We start from the raw sequence: 18,637 nt of genomic DNA, 5'->3' as shown, positions 1-18,637 counted from the left end.
AAGAATTGCCACTGAGGCTGCATCTAAAAATTTCCTTGGTAGTTAAAGAAAATCAGAATCATTACATTGAGAATGATGGTGATCTACTTTTTTTACTTGATTTCCTGTTTTATGTGTCCTGCTAACTGAGCCAGATGGAAAGCGCTTTCTGAGTTTCCCTTTCAGTTTCAGCTGTTAATGTTTACAAGTCCCAATTCCATTTAGTTGTGGCTTCAGAAGAGGTTTAAACTGGATGCCTGTCAGGTTTGTTGCAGAAAAGCCTGGGCCACTTTAGAGATTGACATTGTCGTGGCAGTTCTTGCTTTATTCACCTATCACAGCAGGTAATACATTGTAATTGTATAGGTCTTCCTAGCAGGTCTTCCTGAAATACTGTGACCATATAGTGATGAGTGACTATGTTTAGAGTAGAGTTGCTACCCAGTCACCACCTGAAACTGTTAAGGGACTAGATCCGTGCAGTGCTGAGTTGGGAGACCCAGCTGTTGGTTTCCTTATGAGCTGTGTTCCCCTTAATTTAAGCTGGTAGAGATAGCTTAAGTTGCAGAATAAAGTTCTCCTTCCTCTCTTTAAAATGACATGTTAGTTAAGAGCAAGCTTATCAAAGGCTGGTTTAACTAAGGATGTTGTTTCTAGTACTACCCAATGTATTTTTGTAACAATCTTTAGAGCACTAGTAAAAGTTGGTGACTCTTGCTTGGTACACTTCCTCATTTAAATCAGCCACATGTAAATTACACTTGGTGAGTACCATAAGTGCAGGTGGCACTTCCAGCATAGCACATGGATTTGATTAAAGCAAAAGGTCTGGTCCTTTACCTAAAATTTGGAATTTTATGTTATGTGAGTGATTGAATTCTGTATTACTTTCACCATAAGATCATGCTAACCTTTTTGCTAGGTAGTAGCATTGACCATTTTTTCAATACAGTGCCTTCATGGAAAGATAGATGCTTTGCACTGGCAGTATGCATGCAAGCATCAATAAGCTGACAAATTAGATTTGAGGTTCTAGTGTTTAAAGGGCTTTTCTTTCAGCAGGAAGTAGTCTCCCACATCAGCTTACGCATTTTAACCTTCAACTTTATATAGCAGCAAAAAGCCACCTTTCTGAAAGAGGATAGAGAGAAGGTTTAACAGAATAGATTAGAAGTGTGGGGCTTTTTCTGTGGAACAGTGAATACTGTATATTCCTGTCATGTATCATTCACTTTTTTTGCATAGTGTCTGAAAAATGAAACAGCTCTGTTATACATGTCTATGAAATTCATCAGTGGTAGATAGGAAAAGGTAGCTGTAAATTAAGAATAAGCAAAGTCTTCAGATTACTGTCAGCAGAGGTAAAAATTATTTTTGTTAGAAACATGCAGAATCTTAGGTGAGTGTATATGCTGAATGCTTTAAATGGTTTTGATGTAACTATTTCTTTGTTAGGACTGGTGTTGAAAAAGAGTATATATTTTTAACCACTCAGAAGTAAAAATGCCTGTTACTCTTTGAAAATTATCTCTTTAAGACACAAAGAAATGCATAAAACTTAGGACATCATTGCTGAGCATGAGAAATACATGGGTTTTATTAAAAAATAAGTTGTTAATCTTGGGTAATGCAACAAGGCAAAAATTACCTAAAGGTAGCAAACACTGCTTGGGTTGAGCATTTAACAAGACAAATCAACTTAGTCTTGGAACTTTAGAAAGGTATTGAATGCTGAATTTCACTATAGGGTCCACCTCAGTTTTTTCCTTGTGACTTAACATTTTTATTTTCCATGAACCATTGTGGTGGTGCTGTTTTGTAAGGTGGCATTTCAGTGGTTTCCTTTTCCAGATTACCTTTTACTTTACAATTTATTTCACTCTTCCATAGCAGATGACAGTGCCTGTCTGGAAGATGAGCTGTAGCCATGTTGCTCCATCATCTTAGAGTTTTTTTATGTTGAAGCAACTTTCTGATGTGAATTTCCGTATTGTGAAGGAATGTAAGCTTTCCAGAATATAGGTATTACAGAGCTGACTTCGTTTTGTGTGAGAAATTTCTTCTTAGTAATGAATAGTCAAAGTATTTCCTTCTTGCTTCTTCAGTATGAATGGACACTCAGTTTTTCAAGCAGGACAGTCCTCAGATTGAGTATTCACTGTTTTTCTAAATTTCTGAGTGATCTTCAGCTACTGTATTAACTGTATTATTTGTACTAAAACCCAAGAGGTATTTAAATGGCATTGAAACTAGAAACTGATCTGGTACAGTGTCTGTGAATGACATAAGCGGCAAGTAAAATTCATCGCTCACTGTAAATTATCATTCCTGGCAAGAGACAGGGAATGATAACCCTCAATCAAAATTTCAAAAATCTTGTCTTCTGCACTTAATACAAATAGGAAGAGCTCTCAGATGAGCGACTGCTGAGATCGGGTAGACACCAACTCCACAGAAATAACAACATACTTAAAAGAAATTGTTTCCCTGGTGGGAGACTATCCTTAGTTTAGACAAACGCCTGAGGGTACAGTGAACATTTTTCACTTAAACTTTCTAACAGCCTTATTTAAGAAATAAGGAAATTATTGTTTACTTAGCAATTAGGAGGAGTTTCATGTCTAGGCAAGGTGGTTTAATCTATGCTTTATTTCCAGAAGGTGTGAAATGAAGCAACTTTTTTAAAATGCAGCTAGGGAATGGTGCACAGTATCAGGACTGTAAAAACGGGTGAATCAAAAATAGCGTATCAGATGATTGAATGTGAATGGTAGCAAACATCCCTGCCTGTTAATGGAGTATTTTCTAGATCTTTTGGTTTTACCTCGTAACTGTTGTAGCTAGTTAATTTTACATAGGCTATTAAACAGGTATGATTATTTGATTAAACAGTATGGTTACATTATATGGCCTGCAGAATGCTGTTTTCCACACTTTTTTTGGAATGAAGAAGATATATTTCTACTTTTTTTTTCTGAAGTTACCACTGTATGTGTGTTTTAGACCATCTGCACAGATTCCGGATAAGACACACTACTGTGTTTAGCAAAGGCTTGTGTTTTCTCATTTAAATCAGGAAGGCTTTCAATTTAGGGTGACAGTACTTTATTGTGATGCAGTTGTTCTACTTGTGAGGGTTTTGTTCCATGGACTCTAGTAACTTTCTGCTTTAGTTCTTATTTTTAACAAAAACATATGAAAAAACTAGTATTTCAAGTGTTAACCATGTGTTAATCTGATTTATTCTTGGACTCCGCTCTTTTAAAAAATGTGTTTATCATTAGGCAGTTGCAGTTTTCTGTGACCTCACAAAGTTCTTGACTGAACTTCTGATACCCTTCCTGATAATGCTTCCTATGGAGAACTGACAGCTGGGTCTATCTTGCCAATCATAGCTTGCCAAAAAACAAGTTAAAAATACTAAAAAACCAAGCAGTACCACCTCTTCCAAACCCCTCACCCCCCAAAAAAAAATAAAAATACAACCCAAAACAAACACACACCAAAAAAAACCTTCCCCACTCTGCAAACAAAGAGCAGTATTGAGATGTTTACTTATATCTTAGTTTTCTCTATTATGCTTAATGGGAGCAAATGATTAAAAACATGAAGGGAAATTAGAAATTAAAGGGTTTGAGATGCCACAGATTTTCAAATAATGAGGTGCTTTTACACTTTTGTACAAGGATTATGTGCATTATCTACATTCTGCTTGTAGACGTGATAAAAGGGAGTGAGTTTTTTTCTTTTCTGTATGTGGCAACTGATTTTCATTAGCTTTCTGAAGTATACTGTGTGTGTCTTCCTAGGCTGTTCCTGAAACAGAAGGAATTTTCCTTGATACACATTCAGTCATATCACAAAATGTAGGTCTGTGGTGCAGTATGCTTTGCATTATAATGCTGGCCTTCAGAATTATCATTTAAGAATTTGTTCTTCATGGGGAAAGAAGGGTGCACAGCTAATGTCAAATCAAGCCTTCTGCAATCAGTTGTGCTCCAAAAACACAGTAGCAATTTTAAGTCTTTGAAATTAAGTGTATAGCAATGCAACTTTCACTTCCTATTATGTATTGGTTGTCCATGTCTTTCCTCCACTGTTTTTGACAGTATCTTGGGCAAATAGCAAGCTGCTAGATTCTAGAGAACATTGGACTCTTACATTAATTCAGGGCAGTGATCAGTATTCCATATGAATGCAGACTTTACAGTTGCAGATAAGCAAAAAAATGTTCTAGGTAAGGAAGAGTGCAGATGGTGTTTGCAGACATTGCATGCATTGGTGAGGTTATTTGTTCCTTTCTGGCATTTTAAGATCTTAGGCTGTAATTTTCTTGGAATGCCAGATCAAAATGATCAAATCTTCTTTATGTCCTCAAAACTCAAGTGATTATATAAGGAGAGGCTTTAAATCTTTCGGCTGCTTAAGTAACTTCATGAGTAAAGATTATTTGTTTCTTGTAGTTCAAAACAAGTAATGACTTGCACTGTGTTGTTGTTTTTGTCTTTCCTGTTTCCTACGCATAGTTGCTTTACAGTTTTCTAGTTTACATTCTGTGTGCCAATGAATAAATTCAGCTTGCATCTTAATTAGTCATGAGTCATGACATGAAGTTGTGATGTTTTGAATAATAATTTATTGATCTCGCTTTGGAATAGAAAATGACTAATGAAAAGATGGCCTGCCGGTTGTGGTAAGAAGGGTGAGCAGCATGCATCTGGCAAACGAATGTTTCCATACCAGGCTCTGCAAAGAATCTGTGTGCTTAACACATTTGAAGGTTCCCAAACATTCAAATGCAGTTGTTTTTCAGTGCCCCTGAGGTCTTGCTGCTTTAAAAGTAGATACCAAGTCTAGTATATCTCTTTATTTTGAGGAGACTGCACTAGAATAAAGTTCAGTTTTCTTTAATGATAGTGTATCAAATCCATAGTAAAGCCCACATCTTTAATTTATTCTCTTGCATTTTATGACTGTCAGTCTCATGTTTTGGCCTTCAAAATATCTGTAGCAATGCAGCAGGGAGAGAGGACTTCATGCACTTGCGATTTACGTTGTTTCTTGTGCAGGATCTGTAGTCTCTCCTCACTGATGCTTCAGTAAGACCTGATGGCTGCCTGTCTGCCTTAACACCAGGTGCAAACATCAGAACCACAGGGCATGGTCTGTGAACAAAATTGCTCACTTCAGTGTCATGTATACATCTTACAAATATCACTCCATCATATGAATGGTGGAGACAGCTGATTTTGTTTACTTTATCATGTAACTTATATCAGTGTTGAAATCTTCATGTAAAAGTAAGGAGGGAGGAAGTTGTGTTACTTTGTGTATTGTAAAGCTCATACCTTAAACCACATGCCAAATCTGATGTGTGACAGGACAGCCTGTTTAATTATACACTTAAAGTGGTAAATGTGTTTAAGCCTTTTTTGTTGTGAAACATCTGCCTTAAAATTTAGCACTACTGTTTCACCAGATCATCATCTGTAATTACCCTGTAAGGAACAAATATTGAATATTAGTCTTACAAAATAGGGTGGTTTAGTGATATAGTATTTACTGTATCTCTGTAGTACTGGCATGGAAAGTCCTGTCTTTGTTATCTACAGTGGTATCTTACTGACCTTAAGCACAACCGTAATCTGTAACAATGTAGTTCTAAGACTTGCGGAGTGTCTTTTAAAAGTGTGAGAATATGCTGCAACATGTTTATGCATTTTGCATGAGATATCCATAATATATAAGGCTAGTTAAAAGCTAGGGATCAGCAGCTAAGTGCACTGAAAAATGCCTTTGACTGATAATTAGAACCAAAACATAAACTTCTACGTACTGTAGTGTAACAAAAGGATCGCGTATCTGTGCTTCTCCATACTTAGAGAATTGTGTTACCTTATTGGTTATATCTGTAGTAGATGTGTTTTATCCGGAGAGATACTACCACCACTGTTCATCTAAAGCTTCTGTGTGGCTGCAGACCAAAAGGTTGATTCCTCTTTGGTTGCAAGTACATTTGGACATATCTCAGCAGTATTTGATCTTGAACTTGGTCATACTTCTAAGTGGCAGTGTGTTGATCAGGATCTTCAAGACCTTTTTTTTGAAGGTTGAGTGACTAGTTTAACCCAAGGAAACTCAGCAGCATTTGGGTTCCAGAGAATTACTGGGGTGGGGTGTGGAATGCCATTTGTTGAAGCCTTGCTGTTACATCTCATCAGGCCTTTGTTGAAGGCATGATGCTTGAATGATAAACTATGGTAACTAGGTGGTGTCCCATGTAAGAGGGAAGAAAAATTGCTTTATGCAAAGAAAGCCATATATCAAATATAATACTGAATTATTCTCTGGTTTTGTGCTCAAAGAGAACTCAAGATAAAATTATAATAGTGATACACAGCTTCACCCAGAGAGTAAGTTTCTACAGCCAGATTGTCCTTTCAACAGGGTAACCCCTCAAAAAAAACTTGTATCTAGGCATTCATTCTGTATTAAGAAGAAAAACATACTTTGTAATTTAAAACATCAAACAAACCCCTGTTTTTCATTTGGCCAACTCCTTGTCAGCCTTGACTAAATCTTGTTGTTTTGATGGGAAGTAAAGTTTGTGCATGAGTTGCTTAAAAAAAGAAAACAAAAACCCAACCTGACAAATAATAATAATAATAAAAAAAAAAACCACAAAAACCACACTGCTGGGCTGAAATAGGAATTGCACAATTGCTTTATTGACATTGTAACAACAAAGTCCCCTTTTCTAACACAGGGGTCACCGTAAAGTGAATCTTGAGTGTGTTTTACTGCAACTTGGTTTCTTTTGTCTTCTGTAGAAAATAGTCCTTCACAAAAGCAAAAGTATTTTTTGCAGTCATGTATGTCAGCTTCTTGAATGGAATGTGAACAGGAATTTTGGAAGGCGTTCAGAGCTTGTCACCTTTGGGGTCTTTTTGGTAGGTTGACAGGAATTTAATAAAATCTAAAAATTAATCTCATTCCTGCCATTTAAATCTGTGAATGTGGCAGCACATAGAAGCAAATCAGCTTTGGTATGTTTTAGCATGGTTAGCTTTCACACCAGAAGTATCAGTGTTACAGATTGGTGTCTCGTGATAGTTATGGTCATTGGAAAGAGTAAATAATTTTAAAAGGAAGAAGTAATGTTTGTGGTTGGTCAAGTATGGACATGTTATAAGAAGTTGTAACGAGGATAATCGGGACTGGAGCACTTCCTGTATGAAGATAGGCTGAGAAAGTTGGGGCTGTTCAGCCTGGAGAAGGCTGTGTGGAGACCTCATAGCAGCCTTCTGTATCTGAAGGGTGCTATAAGAATGCTGGAGAGGGACTTTTCACTAGGGACTGTAGTGACAGGACAAGGGGTAATGGGTTAAAACTTACACAGGGGAAGTTTAGATTGGATATAAGGAAGAAATTCTTTACTGTAAGGGTGGTGAGGCACTGGAATGGGTTGCCCAGGGAAGTTGTGAATGCTCCATCCTTGGTGCTGTTCAAGGCCAGGTTGGATGAGGCCTTGGGTGGCATGGTTTAGTGTGAGGTGTCCCTGCCCATGGCAGGGGTGTTGGAACTAGATGATCTTAAGGTCCTTTCCAACCCTAACTATTCTATGATTCTAAGATCACTGAAGTACTTAAGTGATTACAGATATGTCAGTCTGCTGAAAACATTCGCTTTGGATTCATAAAGGTTCTTTCTTTTGAGAATGGATATTGAGTTCTCAAACTGGTTGGTTTTTGTTTTGTTTTGTTTTCACTTAATTACTGGAGCATGTGACTGAGTGTTAAGTAGCAGCTTACTTTCATTTGTAGGGTCTGAATTTTTCTTTGAGTTATGCCTCAGCTTGATAGTACTTGTTAATTTGGTAAAAGTACCCAAGAATATCACATTCATACCTGTCTTTTCCAGGGAAGTTACCAGACAAGAAAAAACAGATTTTTACTAGAAATCACATGAACAAGTTTTCCCTGTTCGGAGGAAGCCAAACTTTGTGTCATTGTGAGAATGCTGCCTGATATTTAGTGTCCTCTTTGCAGGATTGAGCATGACTGCGTAATGTATTGGCCATCAAGGATTGTTCACACTGCATTTGGAGTATTAATTATGTCCTTGTTTCTAATGGAGTGCTCCTTAATGGCAAGAGCCACTTACTCTCCATACTGCTGAGTTGTCCTATGACTTTGAACGTCGGTTATTCATTCCTTGCTTGGGTTTACTCATGTGCAGAATTAAGTTTTACATACTTCTTAGTGTTGCTGCAATGCTTAATTAATATTTATAAAGGCCTTTGACATCCTGTGATGAAAGGAGCTGTGCAAGTGTTCAGTAGTGGTATTATTTTATTAGTGAAAATACAGGAGGAGTCAGGAGGATGCCAGTTTGTAATTCAGAGTGAGCAATGGAGTCATTTTGTAACCTTGAGCAGGTCACGCAGTCCCTTGTTTTGTAACCTACCCTGGGAAAGGTCTGTGTTGTGGCATGTGTTATTAAGTATCATCCTTAACTCCCCAAGTTAATTGAAATGGGAAAAAAAAAGGTAATCTACAACTTCACTGAGCTGCTAAACAGGGCTGGTATTTCTGAAGGAAATACATAATTAAAAAAAGTATCAGAGTTGAGAAGGTATGGATGTAACAGTTGCATTTTAAAGTCGGCATAAGAGCTTGAACATGTGGTAGTTACCTAGTCATAGACCAGACTGAATTTTGCCTGTTACAGATGTCTGTCATTCAAGTTCAGTGCACACTGTGCTTAACTGCAACTTGACTGTGAAGTATATAATCTTTATTGCATTCGAAGAACTTGTTAATCCATGGTATTTAGTTGGTAAGTGAGTTCTTACTTCAAACTGAGTACAGGCTGTATTTGAGCCTTGTGATTGCCAAGGTTGATAACCAGCTCTTATAGCATCTTGTATTTGGCTATTATATAACTATACACATATCAGTCTCTTGTGTGGGTTTTCCCTCATCTGGCAGAGGAAGGTTATGATTATACACTGTCATTAAAATTACAAGATACCAATGAACTTTTGAAAAGTATACATCTGTTTAAGACTTAGCCAGCCAACCATTTTTCTAATTATGTAATGTGCAATAGCATTAAATGAAATTATTTGCCATGCTGCATGCTTGCAAGTGCAGGGTTTCAGGGGTTTTGTTTCAGGGTTTCATACAAGATGCTACGCAACTGCATTTTACTCATTGCACAAAGCACACAGATACGGTTTGAAACGAGGGGTTTCAAAACTGGTACTTAAAGTACTTTAGGAGGGAACCAACTTGCCCAGTGAAGTGTGAAGCATAGCTGAATGCAAGTGTTGGCTTGAAGCATGTGCATTATGGTGGATTCAAATCAAAAGCATCTGGATCTTTGTCCTGCTTCACTGCAGTCTGGTTGTACACCTTGTTCCTGAGGGGGTTGGGGGCTTCTTCCATTTAGTCCTGCTTCAGCTCTCAGCTCAGCTAGTGCAAGGATGGACAGAAATAGTGCTTATCTACTGGGGATAAACAATGGTTTGTAGTCTTCAAGAACAGCAGTTGGGGGGGGGGGGGGGGAATCTCTTCATAGAACCCTAGTTATAAGAATAAAAGTTACAAGTTTAATTTATGTAGCATACTTAATATGCTACTGATTCCATTAGTAATGGAATATCAAGATTTTACCTGCCTGCCCAACTCCAGCTGAATATACTGAACGTACGCAGATAGATTTATTTGAAGAGATGTTAATTTGCAAGATCTGTGTGTTTCCTAGACCTGCAAAAGGTGTTACATGGTTTTACTTCTGACTTTAATTTAGATTTCCTGATGGGGATCGTGACAGTCCTAAAACTTTGTAACTACATATTTGCAGGAAGTAACTGAATGAATTTTCTTACCTGTTAAAAATAAATACTGCCTTGGGCAATAACTGGAGTAGAAAATACAAACCTTAAATACCTTTGCCAAGAAAATCTGAGCAAGCTGCAAGAGCTGAGTTTTTAATGTATTAGAAGTTCAGGCAACCTTAACTCACTGGTTCTTCCAGTTTGGCCTACAACAGATGTATAATAACCTTGGGTAGAAAACCTTGTTCTTAACTTCCCACTGATAAAAATAAATACATTCTTGTTTTAGTATTTTGATTTAGTATAATTAAAATAATGACTTAGAGTTTGATAAATGTTATTTTCATTGCTACAGTGCCCTTAAGCACTGTATGTGGAAAATTTTACAATATTATACAGATCTGGAGGTATGTAACGTGCTTGTCAGGCTATTAATTAACTTGCATAAAGTGTTTTGGTTTTTACAGCAAGTGAATTTAGAGTGTTTCTTTGGAAACTGAATAAAAGTAAACAATCAAATTGCTTGTAAAATGAAATATGAATTGTACCATTCTGATGCTGTGAGGGTATCCTTATAATATCCTCAGGCAGGTAGAATTCCAAGCACTTCATCATTCAGTAGAAGCTGCTTTTAGGCAGCATGCTTCTATCCATGTTCGGGTGTTTGGATTTTTTCCTCAGTAATTTAACTGTCAGTATATAGAAACTACTTCATTCATGCATGTATTTCAGGGTTTTTTTTCTTGATCCCTCCTAAAGTGCCATACCATGAAAGTTAACAAAGCCTCCAGTATTTTAAAGTGTGTTAATCAACAGCAGTAACACTGTAATATGCTGTTATCTAATGTTTTCTATATATCCACCTTCCCCTAAAATTTTGTATGTCCAGATAGTTTCTATCTTTACCAGGCTCTTTAAGGTCTAATTTTTTTAATGTCTAAGAAACACAAATACAAAAATGTCAGTCATAATCCAAGAAATGTTAAATTTTGTTTTGAGCTGAACTATTTCTGTTGTCAAAGATTCTGTATGATCCACTTCTTTACTGTCTACATGGCCTGTGCTGATGCTATGAATGATGCTCTGGCAGAAAATGCTTCATTTAATTAAACTATATTATACTTTTTCAGTATTCTTTTTGAAATGTCACATTCCGACATTAAAACAAATGTCATAATTGTTGTGCATACTGTGGCATAGTTACCATAGCAAATAGATTCAGTTTTTGTGACTTTTTTTTTTAGTGTTAAAAAATAATTCTGTTCTTGACATTTAAAACAGAAGTTTGTAAACTAAGAGGTTACTGAGCTGCTTTTGTTAAAATTAAGTTTACATTGTAGTCAGGTGTCCTGGGTTCAGCAGTAGCAGTCATTTTTCTCCTTTTTAGTAGCTGGTGCAGTGCTGTGTTTTTGACTCTCAGCCTGAGAACAGTGCTGATAACACCGATGGTTTTAGTTGTTGCTCACTGACCAAGGACTTTCTGATTCTCATGCTCTGCCAGGGAGGAGGGGAAGCCGAGAGGAAGCAGAGACAGAACATCTGACCCAAACTAGCCAAAGAGGTATTCCATACCACAGCACGTCATGCCCACTCTATAAAGTGGGGGCAGTTACCCAGAGGGGTTAGATCACTGCTCAGGTCAGGCTGGGTATGGGTCAGAGGGTGGTGAGCGGTTGCATTCTCTTCCCTTGTTATTTCCCCTATCGTTATTATTATTGGTGGTAGCAGCAGTGGTTTGTGTTGTACTTTAGTTACTGGACTGCTCTTATCTCAACCCCTGGGAGTCACATTCTTTTGATTCTCCTCCCCATCCCTCCAGGAGCTGGGGGGAGGGAGAAAGTGGCTGCATGGTTCTGAGTTACCGGCTGGGCTTAAACCATGACATCAGGAGTTAGCATTTGCTTTTTAACTGCAGTCAGAAGATTAACAGTAAACAGGGATTTTTTTGTATCATTTTTCATACACACCTACAAAAAATGGGTTATTAAGGTGGCAGTCACTTGCATCCCAACTTGTAACTAGTTCAAAGTCCCAGTGAGGCATTGGTAAAGCTGCTCTGAGCTTGATTTGCGAAGTCCAGAAATTGCTGCGGAATGCAGTAGTGTACTGATACAGACACCTGAAGTGGAGGGTAGGTCTTTTAGGGGCTTCTGGTGCAGTTCTCCAAAAGACAAATCTGTAATTAGGTGCTTGCTCACTGGACCACTAAGTACAAAAATAGTTGCTCATTCTATTCTTGGGTAATATATTTTTTTGAAAAAGGACTCCAGAGCGGGATTGCCGCAGTCAGTGATTTAGAGTTGGTATGTATCATGGTCAGCAATGCAAAGTGCACTGGCAGCTGGATAATATGATGCCTCATGGGAGTCAATGCTGGGGCTGATAATGTCCAATTTCTGTACTAATGCCCTGGTCAGTGGGATGGAATGTACCCTCAGCATGTTTGCAGATAATTCTAAACTGGGCTGAGTGGTTGACACCTCTGGAAGGTAAGATTGCTTTGCAGGGGGAACTTGGTAGACTGGAGAAAACGGTCTGATAGAAACTTCTTGAAATTCAGCAAAGGTAAATGGAAAATGCTACACCTGGGGCAGAATAACCCTGTGCATGGGCATCTACTGTTTAGAAAGTAGCTCTGCAGGAAAAACACCTAAAGATCCTGACGAAGTAGAATGTGAGTCAGCAGGGTGTCCTTGCTGTTAAGAAACCACCCATGTCCTGGGCAAGGCCATAGCGTGTCAAGAGAAGTGATTCTTCTATTCAACACTTATACGTCCACGTTTGACATACTGTGTCCAGTTTTGGCTTTCATACAGAAAAGACACTGAGATATTAAATAGCCGCTAAGACTATTAGTGTTCTGGAACACATCTTGCATGAGGAAAGGCTGAGAGAACTGGATTTGTTCAGCTGTAGAAAGAGAAGATTGTACGGGGGCAATGTTATTGCTGTCTTCAACTGCCTAATGAGAGGGTCTAGAGAGCGAGACTCTGCAGTAATAAAACGAGGCAGCAAACACAAATTGCAAGAAAGAAATGATGAGATTTCATCAGAATGGGGAGGCAGATGCAATGGTTGTAGTAGAAAAATGGAGTAAGTTCTCCACAATGGTGGTAGTTTGTGTCTCTGTCCTTGGGGAGACTCAGAATGTGACTAGGTCCTGAGCAATCTGCTTAATGATGGCTTTGCTTTGAGTGTGGGGTTAGGCCAGACTCCAGATTGAAGTGACTTACAGAGGTCCCTTCAATCGGAATTATTTGTGATTCTGATGGTGAGACCAGTAAGAGTATCTTGTATCTAGCACGGGAAGTATCACTTAGTTCCAAAAGACGAATTGTCTTAAAAAACAAAAATAAAAAGTTAAAAAACAAACTGAAAAGGGCTGTTTAGGGAAAAGATTCCATGTAACTTTTCTTCTGTTAGTTTTCAAATATAAGGATTTTTTTCTCTTGACATGAAAACCATTTGAGATTTTAAAACTGTTAAAGTTTGTCTCGTAATATTTTAATACAAAGCAATACTTGGAAGTTCTTGTGTATACTGTACCTGCAGACTAATAAGCAATCCTTTAACTGACATCTGTCACTTTTCCCAGGTAGCCTGCATGCATTTCATGCGATGTATAGTGAAATAGGGCTCTTGAAGTATTTCTGTATGCACAGTGAGATGGATAGAATGTTCTTTTGGGAGAGTGTAGTAAAGTGTCTTGTATGCGAAGGAAAGTTCAGCAGCAGCTCACCTCAATCTGTCCATAGCTTTGGAATCCCCCCACTCCACCCATCCATAATTGCAGAAATTGAAGGACTTAAGTTAATGGAAGATAAATGTTTTGTGAAGTAGTCTGTTGTCTTACCTGCTGAAATCATGGCTTTAGCAAGCTACTTCGCTCTTGTGAGACCTCACCTGGAGTACTGCATCCAGCTGTGGGGTTCCCAGAGAAGGATGTGGAGCTGTTGGAGCAAGTCCGGAGGAGGGTCATGGAGATGGTTAGAAGGCTGGAGCACCTCTCCTGTGAAGACAGACTGAGAGAGTTGGGCTTGTTCAGCCTGGAGAAGAGAAGGCTCCAGGGAGACCTCATAGTGGCCTTCCAGCACCTAAAGGGGCCTACAGGAGATCTGGAGAGGGAGTTTTCACAATGGCATGTAGCAGCAGGACATGGGGAATGGCTTTGAACTTAAAGAGGGTAGATTTGTTTAGATGTAAGGAAGAAATTCTTTACTGTGATGGTGGTAAGGCCCTGCCACAGGTTGCCCAGGGAAGCTGTGGCTGCCCCATCCCTGGCACTGTTCAAGGCCAGGTTGGACAGGGCTTGGAACAGCCTGGCCTAGTGGAAGGTGTCCCTGCCTATGGCAGAGGCTTGGAACTGGATGAGCTTTAAGGTCCCTTCCAACTCAAACCATTCTATGATTCTGTTAATTAGGGTTTGAGAGTACATATTGCCAGGATAGATCATTTCTAGTGGAACAGAGTTCTTGACTCTACTTCTTGAGGACTGCCACCTCTTCCATAGTCAAAAAACTGACTCGTTCTCTGTAAGCCTGTAGCAGGGCCAGGTTGTTTTTTGAGGTTTTGTGGTGACTGTTGTCTTGTAAATGGTTCCATGTTGTTTGTCATTTCTGTACATATTTTTTGCAGCTTTCAGAATCACAAAGATATTTTTCTTGGTAAATAGTTGTAGATAGTGGAGCTTTCTACATGTGTAAATAGTTTCTAGAGGAAAATAAAGTTATCTGATAATCACATAAAACCTTGAAGTCTTGAGTAGAACTGTGTCTTGCTGAATGAATGTTCTCATATGATAAATTACTGGACATCTTAATTACAGGCAGTTTCCTAACTTAATGTTTTGCCATTCTTAGGCGATTTTTACCGCGTTTCACAATTGTCTCAACACTTTATCTTTGGTATGCATGAGTGCACATGCTATGAAATAATAATTACTGACTTGTAAGAGCTCTAAAGCATTTGAAGACTGAATTAAGGGGAAAACTTGCTCAGTTTATACATTGTAGAGCTTTGGCTGTAGCTCTCAGTTTCCTTAGAACTTGCCTCGTCAGCTGTGGCTGACATCTGGAAACTTTAGATCATACCTCAAAGTCATTCTTTTAATGTATATAAGGGATACAGCACAGTAGTTATATAAAAGGAATGTAAGCAAAGAAATATGGACTATTAAAAACATTTCCATTTATTTTTTACACAATCTGAGGTTTTGTTATTGACAGGAGACTTTTAAAAGTTAAGTAGAGCTCCTCCATCCCAAACCAGTTGTTGAACTGTTGAGAACAAACCTCATTCTTTATGAACATTTGATGATGTATTTTAGGGCTTCCACTGTCCAGTTCTTTAAAGTAAACAGCCTTTTATGGTCAGAGTTGTTTTCTTTCTATTATGTAAATAATTTTGCATGTATATATATTGAATATGCCACAAAGAATCTTACTTTATTAGCAAGTCTAATAGTCTATGAGGAGTCTTTAGAAAAGCATGCTTTTAGTGAAGTCAGTATGCCAATTTTGTAAAGTTGGTTATTTTCTACAGAAGCTCCAAATTACTGATGTTTTGCTGCGATAAAGGCATATCAGTTGTTCCAGATACGCTATTTAAAGTAAGCAAACTTCTTGCTGTGACGCTCTTTTGGTTTTCAGCCAGAGAAGTCAAAAAAGCAGTTTACTCTTAACTCCTTGATGAGCAATAATAGTTTGCCTTTTGAAAACACCACGTTGCAAACTGCTTCTAAAATCAGGCTGTTTTTTCATTATATATACACAACATAAAGTGTTTTCATTTAATACATGGCTAAGTGTAAGTTGTGTATGTATAAAATCTACAGGTTGCCCTGAAGGGGAGAGGGTATGTGACACACTGTCTTACGTGTTACTGTCTTACATGGGTTATACTTGCATACATATATGTTACAAATGTGAAAGTTTTGATTTCATACTCTACTGAAGGGCTGGGTTCCGGTATCTTGAGCACGCTTTCATTCAGAAAGTGTGGGACAGTCATCCTTTTATGAACTGGTTGGTTTTAAACTGAGTAGTTTATCCCTTGCTTCAATATTACAGTTTTTCAATGATGCTGTAAACATCAGCTTTATTTCGAGCAAACAAGTAATTTTTTTTTTTTTTTTTTTTTTTTTTTTTTAATGTATTTATTTATTTATTTCCTCTCCTTGGAATTTTTATATTCTGGATCTTCAGGGGTGCTATTCTGAAGGATCAGGGGTTTTTTTTCCTTATAAACATCAGAACTCATTTGGCCTAAAATAATTTCATACTCCATTTCTGTCAGTTCAGCCTGAAGACTGACTTTTTTAAATGTCTATCTCCTCTTTAGCCAGTTTTTGTATGTCTCAGGCCTGTCTAGTTTATGCATGCAAGCATTGCGTAGCAAGAAAGGTGGCTGTGATGTTGTGCATTTTACTTTTTTTTTTTCCCAACTAATTAATCCCATTTTTAATCTTTTGATCAGCAAGATCATAACTGTTTACATGGCTCAGTCTAATGGAAGTAATTTTACCTTTAGGAATTTAGAGTCTGTCAATCCTGGGATTTATCCCATGCTGTGTTCCATCTTGCTTCTGTTTGAAGTCCTGTTTAAATGTGCTGGAGCACACTTGCGTGTTTGGACATGCCAGAGTCTTCTCATGCTGTTGAAATAATGGAGTGTGTCTGTTAAGTGGGATATATTGAATGCAAGTAGAAGTAAAAGACTAATCCAGAAACAGTGCATTTAATTTACCTCATTTTTAGTCTCTGACATCCAGCTTCCTGATAAGATTGTAAAGCTTTCATCCACCTTGAGCAGACTGCCAGTATTCTTTGCTACAGCAAGATGGGCTTGCACCTCAAAGTGCAAGAACTCATTTGGGAGTTTGTAGTATACTTTTTCTTCTATGCTTATGACCCTTATTTCTAATCAGCTTATGCTTTTTAATTTTTTTTTTTTATATAAGTACTGTTATGCTAGAAGATTGTACCAGTGAAGCCCTTGTTACAGTTAGAATTGCTTAGATGCAGGTGATGGTGCTCAGGTCACATATGCACAGTATGGGATAAAGGACTAAATGTAGTCTAGAGGAAACATAGAATCATAGAATCACAGACTGGTTTGGGTTGGAAAGGGCCTTAAGATCATCTAGTTCCAGCCCCCTGCCATGGACAGGGACATCTCACACTAGACCATGTCACGCAAGGCTCTCTCCAGCCTGGCCTTGAACACTGCCAGGGATGGAGCATTTACCATGTCTTCGGGCAACTTGTTCTAGTGGCTCACTACCCTCACAGTAAAGCACTTCTTCCTTATATCTGACCTGAACTTGCCCCGTTTAAATTTAAACCCAGTACCCCTTGTCCTGTCTCTACAGTCCGCGATTGAACAATGTAGGACAAATTTCTTCTAAAAGAAAACACAGTAATTTTTACTAGTAGATCTTTCTATGATACAGCTTGCGGTTTTAACTGGGTGCTGTGTGGAGATGTAAGGTGTTGTTTCATTCAATTGCAACCAATTTAGCACATTCCTTTGAAAGAAGATGACTCCTTGCTGTTTGTGCACTCTGCTTCTGGAGTTCATCTTATAATACTCTAAGCTAATGCCATTTACAAAATGGGGGGAATGGTCCAGGTGAGATTTTGAGAATTTTCTTACCATACAGTCATCTGAGTTCCAGAGAAGGCTCAAGCAAGGGAAGGTCAGGGACAGAGCTTGATAAAGAGAAATAAAGTGGAAGAAAATGAAACCTTCTTCTCCAGTGGTAGCAACAACCTCTTCATGGAATAGCACTGTTGAAGACAGCTTACTTTTCTCTAAGATATTGCATCCCTGTATAGACTGAGAGGAGCTTTTGCCTTGGAAGTGTACCTGGCCTTGAGCTTGTTCTAAAGGTGTTTTGCAACACATCTGAGATGCTAGAGTGTGATGCCCAATTCTGCTGCTATCCAGGCTGTATCATGTATCAAAACACTGAGGAAACTTTCAGAACTGCTGAGGCGTAGATGCTTGTAGTTAGAGTTCACTGGAAATTCTCCTTGCTTTGGATCTTGATTAAAGTTGGATACTTTATAGATTAACTTTCTGGTTAAGTCCTTTTGTATATTTCTTTTGTATATATTTTGGATCACTAGAGACCTGTCTGTAAGAAAGAGTTGGTTAAGTGAAGTGTTGTGTCTAGGTATGCAAATTGTTATTTCACATAAGGTGATGGCGTTTGAGCTCTGGATAGTTATGGCTAAAGCCTTTAGAGATAATACTGTTGTTAACCTGACCTTGTATAGCTGTATAGATAAAAGCTTGTTCTGTTTAAGTGCTGCTGATTCTACAAGTGTAGTTTTGGAATTGCCCCTATTCTGGAAGAAAATACAGAATTTGGCTCACAGTTTGGAAGCAGATTTGTAAATCATCCTATGCTTATTAGAAGTGCAGAGAATAGGATGCACCAATAGAAGTTTACTGTCACTCCTGTGTTCTGCTATGCTATAGTGAATTAAGTGTACTGACTAAGTTAAGCAAAGCGTGGGGTCAAGAGGAGGGAAGATGACTCACAGGACTGGTATCTAGCCTGCATCTTTACCTATGAGGAGCTTCCAAACAGTGTTACATAGTTGTCCTTCCTGTAGCCCTGTAGAAGGAATTGGGAATTGCCTACACTGAGATGCCACTCCTGAGTTTCTAGGAATTTTCATGTTTTACATTTTACTTCTATTTCTTCTGTGCAATTTTTAGGTTGAGGTTGACTTTATAGGGTTGTGGGGGTTTTGCGTAGACTAGTGCTCTGTGTGACACTTTATCTCTACTGATCAAAGTGTGTTGCCA

General features: G+C 38.2%; 1 protein-coding gene and 1 long non-coding RNA gene across 31 annotated transcripts in view; one reads left to right on the top strand and one right to left on the bottom strand.

Moving 5' to 3' along the window:
• Positions 1-18,637, top strand: part of TNRC6B (trinucleotide repeat containing adaptor 6B) — a 149,636-nt gene that overhangs the window by 67,995 nt on the left and 63,004 nt on the right. The gene's annotated exons all lie outside the window — the stretch shown is intronic.
• On the bottom strand, positions 56-18,352 carry LOC308232900. Of its 7 annotated transcripts, none has more exons than XR_013958897.1 (4): positions 17,474-18,352; positions 16,343-16,669; positions 13,674-13,829; positions 56-5,144 (listed from the first exon to the last, which is right to left on the bottom strand). It is a non-coding gene; the product is annotated as an uncharacterized lncRNA (long non-coding RNA). The 7 variants fall into 7 exon arrangements; XR_013958900.1 differs by lacking the exon at positions 56-5,144 and adding an exon at positions 6,063-12,730; XR_013958901.1 differs by lacking the exon at positions 56-5,144 and adding an exon at positions 6,063-9,455.

This window comes from Psittacula echo, assembly GCF_963264785.1.
Source record: "Psittacula echo genome assembly, chromosome: 1".
NCBI classification, from domain to species: domain Eukaryota; kingdom Metazoa; phylum Chordata; class Aves; order Psittaciformes; family Psittacidae; genus Psittacula; species Psittacula echo.
This window is presented reverse-complemented; position numbering and strand designations above follow the sequence as displayed.